At 43.2% G+C, this 17,444-nt stretch overlaps 1 long non-coding RNA gene across 1 annotated transcript; it reads left to right on the top strand.

Moving 5' to 3' along the window:
* The first annotated feature begins 24 nt into the window (after positions 1 to 24).
* On the top strand, positions 25 to 16,923 carry LOC124266419. Its single transcript, XR_006895764.1, has 3 exons — positions 25 to 38; positions 5,637 to 5,643; positions 16,821 to 16,923. It is a non-coding gene; the product is annotated as an uncharacterized LOC124266419 (long non-coding RNA).
* Positions 16,924 to 17,444: the final 521 nt, after the last annotated feature.

Here is a 17,444-nt window from a genome sequence, read left to right as displayed (position 1 = left end):
TTTGTTCAATTTCACAAAGAATAGGAGTGAGTGAGTGAGTTTAGTTTTACGCAACACTCAGCAATATTCCAGCTATATGGCGGCGGTCTGTAAATAAGATTTCGAGTCTGGACCAGACAATCCAGTGATCAACAACACGAGCATCGATCTGCGCAGTTGGGAACCGATGACATGTGTCAACCAAGTCAGCGAGCCTGACCACCCGATCACCTTTTACGACAAGCATGGGTTCCTGAAGATCAATTCTTACCCGGATCTTCATGGGTGCTTTTAGAAAGGGCGTTTATTGAATGATCAGTATTGCTCAGCAACAAATGGCCCAGGGGACAGAATGTTCACGTCGGATTTATGAAATATTACAATATCGATAATGCTGTAGAGAGGGGTTGGTGCTGCTGGCACATTCAGGCTGTTAAATCATAACATTTGCATCATTATGATGCCATAAGGTTATTATATTATAGAATGTACAGGTGAGGTGAAATTGGGTTTAACGTCGTGCTTGAGAATATTTCGCTCATATGACGACGTGCATGCGTGTGTATGTGTATGTGCGGCTGCTTGTACTAGCCCAGACTGAAGCTGGTTCAATAGTGCTAGCCCACTGAGATACCATGCCGCAGTGAAGCATAAATACCCCACTCAGACACATAATACTGACTCCGAGCCGACCAGTCCTTGTTGTACCCATTAATGCCGAGCGCCAGGCAGGACCAACAAGTACCATATTTTAACGTCTTTTGGTATGACGCGGTCGGGGAGCGAACCCTCGACCTTCCGCTCTCCGGGCGGACGCTCTAACCACTACACCACGGAGGCGGTCATAGAATGTACAGACAGACGTTAGGTATTTAGATTTAGATTAGACGTATACACCCATGAAAACTTAAGACTCGCCTGAAGCACTCACTATGTGTTATGTATATACATATGGTTACATAGAAGATGTATTTCTCCACTAACTTGGGGGAACCAACTGCAAATCTTATGCAGATGAACTGCACGAAGATCATGCATCAAATTGCTGAAAATAACGTGCATGTGAAGAGCTGCGGTTTGGTGTAAAATTCTGCTAAGAATTCGTCCATTTTCACTGAGTTTCATCATTTATTGAACTCATGACGTCAATGTTTTCAACTGTTCATATGTAAACAGTGCATTTAAACAGTATGGGAAATCTAGTTCAGAACAGTTGACTGAAGTAAGTGGCTAAACTTTTGATGGGTAATATATCGTAACAAACTTTTAAATTCACACTCAATCATATCTAACTTACACACTTTACACAGCCGCAGTCGTCTTATTACATTATAGTATCGCCCAAGTTCAACTTGTAATCTGGGCATGCCAATACGCAGTTTTGTCATATCGCGACATCATGCTTTAAACACAATTCCGGTTGTGAATTCACTTTGAATGAAGAATAGGAGTCATATCTGCTTCTACATGTGGCGGTGTGTGGTCCTGTGGGTAGAGCTCAGGTCACAATCAGTTGAAGTTAAGGAACGTTGGTCGCGGACAGTCCTCGGATGGGTGACCGTGTTTGGCAGCTTGACTCCAGTGTCAAGGACTGCCCCACAACGAAGCACATGTGACGCATGTGGTCTCACCTTAGGCAAGTGAGTTTGTTCAAAATTGCCTCTGTCCACCCAGCAGTAAAATTGGGTACCTGGTATGATACGGTAGTCTGAATTTGAATCTTGAGCGCCTGACAGGCGACCGTTTGTATTCTCCACATGGAGTGTTCTGTACTCGTTGACCAGGGGTAATATGTCAGCGCTTTGTGCAATGTGCATGGATAAACGCGCAATATAAATGGACTATTATTATTATTATTATTATTACATTGCAAGCTAGATTGCCATTCCTGAGTTAAGATATCAATAACACGTTGCTTAAACTCTGACAAAAATACTTCAAACACTGCCAACACCTTTAAATACCCAAACGTAACAAAACCCGTACCTAAATAAAACTTGCTTAACCGAAGAGGTCATGTATGGCTTCAACATTATCCAAGGAGTACAACATTCCATATACAACACACTTGATATGGATGTGCAACTTCTTTATTATTTACACACGACGTTTCTGGGCTAATAATTGCCCCTTCATCAGGTGAATAGTTACAGAGGTATATATAGTATCCCAACACGAGCTGAATTCGACGTTCTGGTGATTTCGACGATTGCATTGCTCGCGCTATATCGGGTGAGTACGTGTGCGATGGGTGTGCACAAACAGTTTCACTGGTAGGGCGGGTGCCCAGTCGCTGTCGTGAGAAGTGTTATTGACAATGGAAATCGGGAAGTAAAGTTATATAAAAAGCAAACAAACATCAATATTATTTACCTGAGATCGTTAATACCACTTTAGATGCAAAATCAGTTGCCTTTATAACAAAACATAGCAAGTGAAAATTCAGTAAGATCAGTCGTCTGCTGGTGACAGGCAGTATATAAATAGGAAGCCACGTGATCACAACACTCCCTCGCAGTGTGGAGCAAAAAGTATGGCTCATCGTCGAAAACCCATACAAAATACCCGGATGTTACGAACGGCAACAGTTTCGCCGATACGATGTCATCAACGCCATTTTTGTAGGAAACACTTGCTATTTTTGTGTGAAATAGATGAATATATCCTCTATCAGTCGAGGTTAGTAAAATAAAAACTTTAAATGATATTACAGATAAAAATTACGTTTTTGTCTTACATCGTCGAAAACCCCTGACACCGGGATATGTACAGGATGCCACAGACTTGATTGAGCTTCCTTGGAGCTGGTCGCCTAAATCGTCGCTGCATCCACGGGGACAATCAACATCCGGCCCTGGCCCTTACTCCTCACTCCTACCTCAACCCTGATCAAAGAATTTCTATCGATCCCTAGCCCCCGGCTTCCCGGTTTCCCGCCCCACCTAACCGGCAAGTCTCGCTTGTCTTTCTTGTAAATACTCAACCACCCAAATCAATTTGTATGTACCAACCATTCATCATCCATTTTTTTGTAAATATTTCATGTTTATCATCTCATCATTGTATGTATATATTGTTTCACATTGTATTTATTGTATGTTTATCTCCCGAAGAATCCCAACCATCAAACAAAACATAAACCTGTTCTACAAATGCATCAATTTCTGCGGCAGAGGGTTCAAGGTAACATTTCTCGACCAAACATCACTTACAAACACACACAAACACACACTTATAGACGGAAACGCAATCAAATGGGAAGTTCCACGGTGGCAGACACAAACACAAAGCGTCATACACATCGACAACAAAGAAACACAATCAGACATCCAAGAATACATACACTTCGCTAACACTATCCCCACTCAACCCAAAACCATCGACTTCAAAACAATCAACACAAAGCAGCCAACACCAAACAAGCCAAACACTCAGATCACCTTTCTCACATTTAAATCCACCACACTAATCAATTACATAACATTTGGAGCCCTCAATTACAAAGTACACCCCATGCGCAACAAAACCCAACCAATGCAAAAACTGCTTCGCATACAATCACACCACACACCTTCAAAAACCTTCCACTATGCCCCAGGTGTGGGTCGGACATGCATGACATTACAGAATGCACCCACGCTACATACTGCATGCACTGCGAATTACATGGACACTCTGCAAACCAAAACACATGCCCCATCAAACAGACACAAATACTTAAACTTAACAAGCACCTCAAACACACCGACCTACAACCTCATCAGCAACCACTCCCTCCTCTCACTCTCATCCTCCAACCTCACCAACACCTCATATTCCACAAACACCTCCATCTCCTCCTACCCCCAACCCCCCACTAAACCGCAAATCCACGCCCTCCCCACCCCACTCCCCACCCCTCACCCCTCCAGTTCAACCAAGCAACTCCCCAAACAACCCAACCCACCCCCATTTCGGCCTAAATCAAACAAACCTAAGTCCCATACCAAGCCCAAACTCCCGCCCCCAAACCCCAGCCCACCAAACAACCACTCCTACCCACCCCAAGCCCCCTTACCCATCCCACCCAAACCTACCCGCCCCAAAACAGCACCACCACCTCCTAAACCCTCCAAACAGCCCCCAACTCTCCTTCACTGCATCCCTCAAACCCCGCTCATTAAAAACAAAGAAAACCACCACACCCGCTGCTCAAATCTACCTCACACCAACCCCTCAAAAACTCAACCACAATCTCAACCTAATCATCGAATTCATATAATAATATAATCATAAATGCATATTTATAATGCGCCCCTTCCACACCCTAAGGCATGCTCAAAGCGCTACAGAATATTTACACTGGAGTGTTTTCAGATGAAGTTATACATAATATACTGAGAAAAGGTGGGTTTTAAGTCTGGACTTAAAAATGTCAATTGTGCCAGAGCTTTTAAGGGCACATGGGAGAGAGTTCCAAAGTACAGGTGCAGAGTAAGAGAATGATCGGTGTCCAAAGGATTTCAGTTTGTAGGATGGGATGACCAGTCGGTTTTTATGTGTTTGAGCGCAAGTTGCGTGCGGGGACATATGGATGTAGGAGTTCAGACAAGTAGGAGGGAGCCAAACCATGGAGGCACTTGTATGTCAGACAGAGGATCTTAAAGTCAATTCTGGCCCTAACTGGTAGCCAATGCAGTTCTCTTAACACCGGTGTTATATGGGAACGTTTAGAAGTCTTGCTGATGATGCGGGCGGAAGTGTTTTGGATCTTCTGAAGCTTATCAAGGAGTTTAGAACTGACGCCTGAAAGGATGCTGTTACAGTAGTCAAGCCTAGATGTAACAAGAGCTCGAACAAGGGCTTGAGTTGCAGCAGTTGTCAGGTATTGCCGAATGTTACCAATGGATCTTAGGTGAAAGTAGCAGGTCCTGCTCAGACGGTTAACATGAGCATCAAGAGTCAAGGAAGAGTAGATGTGGACACACAAATCCTTAACAACATCGGAGAATCTGACGTCAGCGGCTGCGACTGTAAAGACGTCGGTTTTGACCTTGCTAAATTGTTGCTTTGTACCAATGAGAACTGCTTCTGTTTTTGTGTCATTAAGTTTAAGCATGTTTCCTGTCATTCAGCACTTGATGTCCTGCGTACATTCAGCGATGCACTGAAGAGACGTGGAGAGATCTTACAGATGAAATGCTTTCAGGAGCTGGGTGTCAGAAGCGCAGGCTTGACGAGAAACTGTGTGGTCTGTAGTAATCCTTCCGACATATCCGGTATACAACACAAACAGGACTGGACCAAGGACTGATCCCTGTGGCACCCCCACATGTGATTACAGTGCCTTTTGATCTCTCAGTGCCAACGACAACAGAATGCTGTCGGTCAGATAGATAAGACGTCACCCCTTGAAGGGCATGACCTTCAAGTCCGTACTGTTGTGTGAGCCTGGACAAGAGTCTAAGGTGATCGATTGTGTCGAAGGCTGCAGAGAGGTCCAACAACACTAGAGCAACAATCCTACCATCATCGACACAACGAAGCTCATTCGTCACTTGCAGTAAGGCAGTCTGACTGGAATTCATCAAGCAGAAGATGTTTAGAGAGATGGTCTTTGAGTCTGACATGCACAGACTTCTCAATTATCTTGGAAATGAAGGATAAATTTGAGACAGGTCGAAAGTTCTGAAGATTCTGAGAGTCAAGATCAGGTTTCTTTAGCAGAGGTTTGACTACAGCATGCTTGAATCTGTTTGGAAATACACTACTCTCCAAACTTGAGTTGACAATTTTGGTAATGCTTGGCAGCAACAAGTCAAGATATTGAAACAGAAGTTTAGTTGGTATGGGGTCGGAGTCGCAGGTGGTAGGCTTTGAAGAGCGGATAATTGATTCAATGTCCTTGTCAGCAGCAGTACTCATGCAAAACCCCACAGCCAAAAGACTACACAACATTGCACACAAAAACAAAATTTACCATAAAAGTCTAGCCAGCCTCCTCATTGCTATCAAATCTCTCTCATAATCTAACAACCACTAAGCTACTCTAGCATCCATCTATTCTCTCAAAATGTCTGGCTTTTTATAAACTTCTATTCCAAATTACTGCAGTCATGGCTCTGATACAATCGAACTGTAACGGCCTCCGGGTCAACGGGCATGAGCTTAAGGTACTCATCGCCCAAAACAAAATTTCCCCCCAGCTAATAGTTCTACAAGAAACCAAATTATCCTCCAAATCCGCCTTCAAAATCCCAGGCTACCATTCTTCCGGAAAGACAGACCTGCCGGGGGCCTGGGTATATTCACATAAAAAAAACTAAGCTATTCCGAAATCGATATTCCAACCACCAATCTAGAAGTCCTGGCTATCAAAACAACAATAAATAATAAAGAATTAACCTTCATTAACGCCTACAGACGGCCATCCATTATAATAAATTCTCAAGATTTAGACAACATGTCAAAATTCTAACCAAATCTTGTATATGGGAGGCCCACTGCCCCATCAAAATATCCATACCCACACTCCTCCCACCACAACCACAAAACAACCCAAACACTAACACCAACCAGCTCCACCTACTACCCACTACACTTCCAAAACACCACTAAAAATACACCCCCATACACGCCTAAACCACCCCACACTCACCTACCTATTAACAAAATCATAAACATCCATGAACTCAAATCTGCACTCAAACACAAAAACACAGCCTCAGGCCCTGGCCCAGATAAAATCACATACACTATACTCAACAAACTCCCATCAAACATGCTCAACCTCACACTTACACTATTCAACCAAATCTGGACAACAGGTAACATACCCTCTTCTTGGAAAACAGCCAAGGTGGTGCCAATCCTAAAGCCAGGGAAACCCATTAACTCCCCAGATTCATTTCGGCCTGTTTCCCTCACTGCCCACTTATACAAACCTCTAGAGTCTATAGTAAATAATAGACTAAAACACGAAATTCTAACCCATAATTTAATCAAACAGGACCAGAGCGGCTTCACTCCAAATTGACAAACTTTAGACCATAGTTTACATTTGGAGCAAAATATAAAAGTAGCGCAGGCACAAAAGCAATACACGCTGGCCATTTTCATCGACTTTAGTAAAGCTTTTGACATGGTTTGGCACAACGGCCTCATCCAAAAACTCCAAAAAAATGCCATACACGGGTGTATTCTAAATTTCATTCATGATTTCTTAAACAACAGACAAATAATCGTCAAATCTCACAACACCATCTCGGACCCTGATCCCCTAGAAATTGGAACTCCCCAGGGGAGCATACTATCCCCAACATTATTCAACTTTATGATAAATGACATATTTCCTGACAAGTGGCCAGAAATTTCTACTGCTAAATTTGCGGACGACATTTCGTTTTGGACATCCTCTACTTCAGTAAAACAAGCCACAATCAAACCTCAAAGAATGCTAAATTATATCCGAAACTGGGCCCAAAATTGGGGGTTCCATATTAATTAAACAAAAACCCGTGGGCATCTTATTAAAAAAACAAGTAGGCAAAATTATACACCCAAACTTAACCTTAACAACCAAGAAATCAAGTTCGAAAAAGAAGCAAAATTCCTAGGTGTAACTTTTGACCAACATCTTACATGGACACCCCACATTAATAACTTTGTCAACTCCTGTCAAAAAGATTTAAATCTCATGAGAGCTATCAGTGGTACTAACTGGGGTGCCGACAAACTAACACTTATTAATATATACAAATCACTTATACAGTCAAAACTGGACTACGCCACCCCGGTCCTCCACTCCCTGTCTCCATCCAACCTTCAAAAACTTAATTCCATACAATATAAAGCCCTTAAACAAGCCCTAGGCACTAGGACTGGCACCTCCCATAACACTCGTCTACTACTCACAGGCATCCCTTCAATCAGAACACGAATAGATTAAACTGCACTCAATTACTGAGCTGGGGCCCAACACAACCCGATTAATAAATTACTCACAACCAACTACACTAACACCAACAAATCTACCATTAAAAAATTTAAAAACAACCCAAACAAAGCCCCTCTACTCACTCACCTCAACAGTCTGTTCCATGCACAACAGCTAAACAACATCCAGCACACGCACCCCATAACAAGCTACATCCACGACAAACCACCACCTACTAAAGACACCTTCCTTGCATCCACACTCCAAAATCTCCCTAAACACACTGACATCCACACCAAAACAAACCTCATTCAAACCATTAATAACACAAACTACCCCCTACACACCCACATATATACAGATGCATCTCTCGGCAAACACCCCCCTAACAACAAACCTCCACTATACAAACCACACCAACATAAATACAGCAGAATTAACAGCCATTTTAACTGCACTGCACTTAATCCCCTCCCTCAAACCTACCAACTTCCTATTACTAACCGACTCCTTCACTGCTATCAAACAACTCCAAAACATGCATTCAAAAACACGTAACGACTTAATACACAACATCATCCTCCAGATCCACTCCCTAAAACACTTAAATAAAAACATCACACTAATGTGGATCCCTGGACACACTCACAATTAAAGTAATATCACAGCTGGTGCAGCAGCCAAAATAGCCACCACATATACTTCCCAACCCATCAACTTCCACACATCCAAAACAGAAATTAAACAACTCATTAAATCACACACACTCAATCAAAACTATCAACATAACATCAACATAAACAAATCCACCTGGGTCAAATCCATCATAACAAAACCTATAAGCAAAACACCCACCTTCTGAGACACCAAACACACAGATATACTTATTACGAGACTAATTGCTGGCATCACCAACCTAAACCACACACTACATAAACAAAACATACACCCATATGGACTATGCACACACTGCAAACTACCCGAAACAATTGAACATATATTCACACACTGCCACCTACAACAAACAAACATCACTCAGCTACAACTCCATACCTAGCAAATTCCACAACAACATTCATCTCTTACTCAACCCATACAACCCACACAACATATTCAAAGCCATATCTACTTTCATCTCAAATTCCAACTTAATCAACAATTCTACAATGACTTAAATAAATCTATCACCTCTCCCCTAACCATGTAGACATGGGATCCAAATTGCCTACACTACACCTAAGCCAAACCGCTCTCCGTCGCCACCTAACTAAACCATAGCCATTACATAATAGCCCAGTCCATAGCGTTAACAGCCTACCCCCAGCCTACCGCTACTTCACCCCAGCACAAACACCTCTCCCCATCACCCCCAATAAACTACACCCATTTCTCTCTCACACACACACACATCTCGCCAAGCCACCACCACCCATCCCCGTTTATACCCAACTACTAGCTTTTATCATGATATCATACCAACCGTACAACTTCACCCCACCCCTCCTCTCCAGTCTTAACCCCTTTTTCTTTCTATATCAGGTCCCTTATCATTACCGGTACAGCTAAACTGTACAAACATATTTAGGCCCAACTACGCTTTACCACCCTGCCATATATCTCATCCCCCCTCCCCCCCTTCACCTCCAGCCCAACCTTTTTCCCTTTCTCTTAATAATTTTGGCTTTTATTTTATTTTTCCATCATGTTTTAAGCGCTTTTATTATAAATTCAGGTAAGTTTAAAGCCCCTACACTTATATTTTTTTTCGGTAAGTTGGTTTATCCCCTATTACTATATTATTATTTCATTTACTTAAGACCCCACCCGACCGCCTCCGTGGTGTAGTGGTTAGAGCGTCCGCCCGGAGAGCGGAAGGTCGAGGGTTCGATCCCCGACCGCGTCATACCAAAAGACGTTAAAATATGGTACTTGTTGGTCCCTGCCTGGCGCTCGGCATTAATGGGTACAACAAGGTCGGCTCGGAGTCAGTATAATATGTCTGAGTGGGGTATTCATGCTTCACTGCGGCATGGTATCTCAGTGGGCTAGCACTATAAAACCAGCTTAAGTCTGGGCTAGTACAAGCAGCCGCACATACACATACACACGCATGCACGTCGTCATATGAGCGAAATATTCTCAAGCACGACGTTAAACTCAATTTCACCTCACCTCACCTAAAACCCCACCTACCCCGTCGACGATATTGGCTTCGCTAAAAGCCGACGTTAAACTGTAAATTTCGTTCATTCACTGTCATTCACCTGATGAAGGGGCAAGTATTAGCCCAGAAACGTCGTGTATAAATAATAAAGAAGTTGCACATCCATATCAAGTGTGTTGTATTACCCTACAACTTCTAAATGCCTATCAAACATCTGAACATTCCATATGCTTTTCGTGGATACCTATAACTAGGCACAAGAGTAACTCTAAGCCAAAATTTAACAAACCTCGGCGAGGAAGCTAAATAAATTGGGAATCTGCCACAATCGCCCATAGCTTGCATATTCGGATCCCTTTTACTAATGTTAAGAAACTGTTTACACTCCAGACGCTGAAAGCCCCACAACTTGGAACCAGATAAAAGTATTGGCATAATCTGAGAATTAAATGCTGTAAAGAAAACCTTGTAGGAAAATTGCCCATAGAAATACATCGTTCTTAAAACTTCAGATAAGGCTTTCTTAATAGCAACAAAATTGCAACTCTGTGAAAAACGTAATTGACTTGTAAGAAACTTTCAAAACGAGATAAATTTCCACCTTTCATAAAAAACATTATTTTAGTTTTTAGACATATTAACAGTCAAATCCCATGACTCACAATAACTTTGGAGAGTATCAGGACGCATCTGTAGACCATTTACACTATCTGCAACAAGAATAACATCATCTGCGAAAGGTAACAGAAAAACTTCAATGATATCAGGATACAACTGAATACCTCAGTCTACTGTTTCAATTAATTATTTCATTCGCCAACTCATTAATCAACTGACGCAGCCTTGTCTTACTCTATTCGGAGATTCAAAGAAATCTGTGAGTCAATATGTGTAATGTGGCATCGACCTATCTCTGCCGTACAGATGTGGGCGTACATCTACATCAACAATCCAGTGTTAGCAGCCCTTAAGTCGGCTCTTGTGACCGCGCGTTGCACCTATCCTAACCCGAAACCAGCATTTGCACTTTGTAGTAGTGTGTCCATACATGTAATTACCTCTGTCCACCCAGCAGAAAATGGGTGGGTACCCGGTGGGATAAGTCATGTGACTATAACCTTCTAGCGCTTCACAGGCAGCTTGGGTTGTCCGGGGTAATAATGAACTCTCTGCGCTATGAGCATGCTGTCAGTGTGGATTTGCTGATTAAGAATACTTAAAAATTAAAAAGATGACAAGGCAGCAGAGAGGGTTCGGGTGATCCTGGCACAGTCAGGCTGGTAAGGCTTATCATCACCTCAGGGCCCTTGTCCCCTCTACACGCAGCCCAGACAGCGAATAGGACTTCTCCCAGGAAACGCTGCCTAGACGAAGCCAACAAGAACTTTCCTGAGAATATGTAGACTCCCCAACGCTGCAGCCTTCTGCATTACCCAGAGTGTCAGAAGGGCTGTCAGAGTCAGGCACCTAATCGCCAGCACACAAAGTGGAAGCCGCGGTGGCTGAGCGGTCTAGGCGTCTGACTTTGTGTGCTGGCGATTAGGTGCCTGACTCTGAGGGTGCGGGTTCGAATCCCGGATGGGACTCAACCCAAAAAAGTACTAGAATCTGTACTTTACTGAGAAAGTGCAACACAATTGATGCAGAGGTACTCCGAAAGGTGTAGAAGGAGTTCTTTCAAAGTTTCAGATCTGTCAATTTGTCTGTATTATTTCCCAAAACATCTGAGTGGCACTGCCAACAAACCTTCGCCACTGCGACTGCTATTTTTGTTGACACTGGCAAGCTCGGATGTAACGGCGGCTTAGCTGATTGGCTTCTGTGAGAATGCGGAGCCAACAACGGGAGGTAATATAATTATCGGACCAAGCCCTGAATGCATCCAGGGTATAGTGGAGAATGATCGTAACGTATATCCTGGAGATTATCGAGGATGGGTCGTACCATGGATCATGGATCTAGATTTGCTGATTCAGGGCTTTTTCTGGACAGATGCGTGATTTTACATATATATACTCTCACAACAAAGAAACGCATATAGGAACTTCAACTGTATTTTTATGTTTATTTTGAAACATCTTGTAGGCTTTATGAGTGAATGAAATGTAGCGAAAATGCAAACTGGGAATGCAGACTTATCCGTCTTTGGCACCAACTCGAGGAAAGTCAGTTTGAGTGTCACATGGAGACGTGTGGTGGCGCTGAAGTTAATACCTCGTGTGACCACCATGGGCATCCAGAACTGCACGGCATCGCCTCGGCATCGAACGAATAAGTCTCAGAATCTCGTGTTGCCCATTCGCAGCCCACTCTGCCTGTAGTGCCTGTGCGAGTTGCTGAAGTGTCTGGGGCTGAGGGCTACGGCGTCGCAGCCGTCTGTCCAGGGCATCCCACAGATGTTCGATCCTGTTTCCTGTTGAAACAACTCCCTCTGGCGATCAATGATTGGAAGGAGGTGTGGGCGTAGGATTTCGTCACAGTACCGTTGAGCTGTCTGGTTGCCCTGGATCATCACCAAATAACTTCTCCTACGGCAGGTGATCGCTCCCCACATCATAACACTTCCCCGGCCGAATCTGTCCACTAGGGAACGCAAGCATCGGCGAAACGTTCCCGTCGACGTCTGTACACCTGCATTCTTCCATCGCGTCGTTCCAATAGAAATCGTGATTCATCACTGAACCAGATTCTAGGTTCCAGGCCTGAACGTTGGTGCACCATTGAACTCGATGTCGACGATGTTGTTGTCGAAGCACAGGGCCAAAATAAGGTCTTCTGGCACGTAAACCAGCCTCTCTCAACCTGTTCCTGACGGTCTGTGCAGAAAGCCTCCTTTTAATCCGGGTATTTGTCGAGCGGTACTGGTCGCCGTAGCTGTTCGATGACGCAGGTGATGTACTCGGATGTAGCGATCCTGCGCCGCAGTGGTCGCTCGAGATTGCCCACTACGAGGGGCATCTGCTACCGAATTCTGCCGGCGATATCTCTCCCAGAGCCGTGAAACGGTGCTTTGGTGAACATTCATGCGTCGGGCAACTGCACGTTGAGACTGACCAGCTTCAAGCAAACCAAAGGCGATATGACGGTTGGCTTCACTTAGACGTGGCATTTTGCGTTCGTCAACAATATTCAAAATACAGTGAATAATCGGCAGACAGCGATCAACCTTTTATATCCATCATTGAGACTATCTGATCCCCAACTTTCACGTGCATTGCATGTGAATTGTGTATTCTGTGACACTACACGCCGAAATTGAAAATCATGCTGTTAAATACGGGTATTTTACGGATGGTGCGTTTTGTTGTGATGTTTCAAAACATAAAGACCATAAGACTCATAAACAGAGCAAAACCCTTTGTAAAATGAATCACGTTTTAATTCATTGCTACATGAAATTGCTATATTCATGGTGCGTTTCTTTTTTGGGAGAGTATATTATATTGATGTTGTACTATGCGAATCGGATATGGGATGACCTTCTCCTGACTTTCATAAAATAATGTTTGCAATTATGTTTGGCCGTCAGCATAAATTATTCATGTAACAATCATACAGTTAATTAATAAAAATATTCTAGATTCATGACAGAGATCGATCTTCGATATGGTAAGTATAATCAGGCTACGTGTGTACGTGACCAGGATAATAAAAACACACGATCGAATCGCTTAATGATCGATCTGTTTATATTAACTTAAAATGGAAATCACATACAACATAACCATACGTTCATACTTCATGCAACTCGGATTTTGATGTTTAAATGATACTTTAATTTGGAGACCATGTTCATATTTCCCTTAAATAATTCACATTTTTCCCAATTTAACATTTTTTTCGGAAATGATCGTAAGCAATGAACATTAACATTTAATTTCCATTTTGTACAATAAAAATTTAAAGAGTGAGGGTGTCTTTCGAGTCCAAAACTGTATCGACAAAAACGTCACATGTAGTGAGTGAGTCAGTAAAAAGCTTTACGAACAAATTTCATTTGTCACGCCTCAAAGAAAATGACAGGTGGAGATCTATATAGCTCAGCTTTGAAGAGTCAGGTAACTCGCAGCGTGACGCTGCTCGTCGATCCAGCGTACATAGAAACACCATTTGACATTCATGGCGACGTTTTCAGCAAAACAATAAAGTTATAGACCGTCCCGTTAGTGGCCGCCCACCTGTAACGACCCCACGTTAAGATCGATGACGCCAGACAACACGTTGCTTGAGTTGCACAACAGTATCGTAATCAGAACAATGTTATTTTGTTACACAGGTTCGGAAGATCCCCTGCAAAAACAATACCAATATACTATTTCTTTCCAAAACGTCATCTCTGATTGTTAACAGCTTCAACGCCAAAACGCGGCAATTTTAACTATTTCCCTTGTTTTTGAACCGTTTGAAGAAATATTCGCCAAAACGTCACCCAGACAACATGCAATGCAAAATGCACGTGCAAGTAAGCGGAAAAGCAAATGGTATCGATCACTATAAAAGGGCAAAAGTTGTGTTTAATTTTGTCATTCGTTTTTGCCTGGAAAAGAGGAAAGAATCATGCGACGACCGAGAGCCCTCAATCGAAACATCGTCATAGGCCGCCTTGAAGCTGGGGAGTCACAGTCTGGTTGCCCGACATTTCAACGTTCATCAGAGCACCATAGCTCACCTTTGAATCGTTTCCTGCAAACCAATTCCGCCCAGGATCACCCGAGAAACGGCCGTCCAAGACTTACCACCCAAGCCCGAGGGTCGCTACATCCGGGTGGCTCACTTGCGTTATCGTCTTGCCACAGTGCACAACGCATCCCTGGTTTGAGAACAGTTTTCGACGGAACTGTCAGGAATCGATTGCGTGAAGTGGGGATTCCACCCAGAAGACCAGTAGTCTCGCCCCTGTTTTGAGAGACTTCCATCAGCGCAATCGCTTGGTGGTGTCGTAAAGTCCGGGACGACACCTTAGAAACTGGAGGCGAGTCTGCTTCAGTGATAAATCACGATTTCTTCTTCAGCGGAGACATGGAAGACAGCGTGTTTACCGTCGGAGAAATGAACGTTTGGACCCTAATTGCACTCGACAGGTCGACAGATCCGCTACCTTGCCAATTCTAACGTCAATGTCTTGCCACGGCCTTCCCAGATCTCCTGATAGAACACCTATGGGATGAACTCGATCGACGTGTACGTCAACGTCAAAACACGCCTCAGACACTTCCACAACTGGCCATCGCATCGCAGGATGAGTGAGGGAGGAATTCCGCGAGATCGACTTCGTCGACTTATCCAGTCTATGCCGTGACGGTGCTGAACAGTAATTGCTGCTAATGGTGGCCATACAAAGTACTGACATTCACATAATCTTGTGAACTCAAGTAAACAGAAACACAACAATAAAGCTGATGTTGTGTTGTCGAACCCTTTATCTATAGACGTGTGAAATTTCACCTTTTTACCATAGAGATTACTTGAAATAATTGCTCTTAAACCAACACAATAAATTCTTCTAAAATGGCTTATGCTTTTCTTTTTTTGAAGAGTGTATGAAGATATAAATTCTGTTAAAAGTGCACTGAACCATGCTCACTTACTCACTCTCATATACAATTTAAAGTTCAAGTTGGTCTTATCTGCTTTCAAATGGTTAGCAATGTATGTCAGTTGGGTACATCCTAGTGAACTCAGTTTGTCAGTAGAGCCATAGCACGATCCCTAAACAGCGATACTCGACATACTGTTTTACTGTCCTTTGTTGACAGATTATAGTCAAACAATTACAGAAAACATAGACTCATCACGACATGGCTGCAATATCGCCGATGCGATGTCAAATTATAACTGACTAACTCTTGCGGTTACAGCTTTCCAAATGCCTTTTATTTACACACGTGACACTGCGATGCCCATCGGCTTAACTGGTAGTATTGTTAAACCAGTTGGAAACGTCATCACAGTACCATAAAGACATGAATAGGTTAGAGGTGTGAGGTCCATCAATATTCATAACGGAACGCTGGTACTTTATCCATCAATAAATAAGAGAGTAAATCAATTATATATCTGATACAGATCAGTCGAGTATAGTGGTCACATCGACTGGAGTCGAGATAAATCAATTCCTTGCACTATCGGTACTTTAGGGCATCAATCGACCTGTGTCTATGACTTTAGTTTTAAATCTGAACCTCGACCACAGTGAAGGCTTAACGTTTTCATGGCCATTCCTACTGTCTGAGTATGGTTTGACGTCACTTCTAGCAATATTCCAGCAATATCACGGCGGGGGCACCAGAAAAGGGCTTCACACATTGTACGCATGGGAGGAATCGAACCCGGGCCTTCGGCGTGACGAGCGAACGCTATAACCACTAGACTTCCCCACCGCCCCTAATGGTGTTTCCTAAGCCTCCTCTGGATGGCATGTAATGGAATTTGGTGTGTGTAGATAGTACTTGGTCTGAATTGTATGTCCATTGTTTGCGATATGTAAGGGTTTGACCTTGTTTTGACCATGCTCCTGAATTCTCATAATAGTATTTGACAATATGGGTGTCTTTTCTGAACTCAAGGGCTTTGGGGTGGCTTGGTGCTTTAAGCGTTCGTTCATCACGCCGAAGACCCAGGCTCCGGGGTCAATGTGTGAAGCCAATTTCTGGTGCCCCCGCCTTGAAATGGCGGGAATATTGCTAAAACCGGAGTAAAACCCAACTCACTCACTCTCTGAATTCAACTGAGGGCACTGAGCATCCGCCTTCAGGCGTTTAGCAAGCCATTTGTTTCGTGTAAGCCTGATAGGTTGCAAAGCTTCTTAATTAGATAGTATTGAGTGCTTGCCAAACCTTTTAAGCAACAATCATGTGTAAGCCCGGGTGTTGTTTTCTATAATGGTAGCTACGCCCCTGGCCTTAGATTTGCTTACCAGCAACCTATACCAGCTTAAAGAGACAACTAGCATAATCGGGTATTCAGAATCGCTGATTTTACATCTGGAAATCGTCAAAGCGATTGAACATGTCCTTGTCTTGAACCCCATGACATACAATGTACCATGCATTTTAAAATCCAAATGGTATAAACACCTGGCACATGTGAATAACAAGGGAGCACGTATATTTCACGTGCATCACACCCGTACAAATACAGAGCATGTTGTTCATGACATGCCCCGGAACCATGCATTCGACTTTTAGCCGTGGTTTCTTATGGACATCGAAATGGAAGTTTGAGAACGTAGATATGTATTCAAATTAGGAAACATACTCGTACGTGCCGGTGCCTGAAAAATACCGTGCGGCACTGTGAGTCTTATTTACAGACCGTCAGTAACTAGAATGTCCTTCTCATCATTGGTCTTCAGAACAACTGTCTCTCTATTTATCCATCGATGCA

Source organism: Haliotis rubra, unplaced genomic scaffold (genome assembly GCF_003918875.1).
Source record: "Haliotis rubra isolate DU_JTF1 unplaced genomic scaffold, ASM391887v1 Scf1255, whole genome shotgun sequence".
Lineage (NCBI taxonomy): Eukaryota > Metazoa > Mollusca > Gastropoda > Lepetellida > Haliotidae > Haliotis > Haliotis rubra.
Note: the sequence above shows the minus strand (reverse complement) of the source record. Positions and strands in the feature narration are given on the sequence as shown.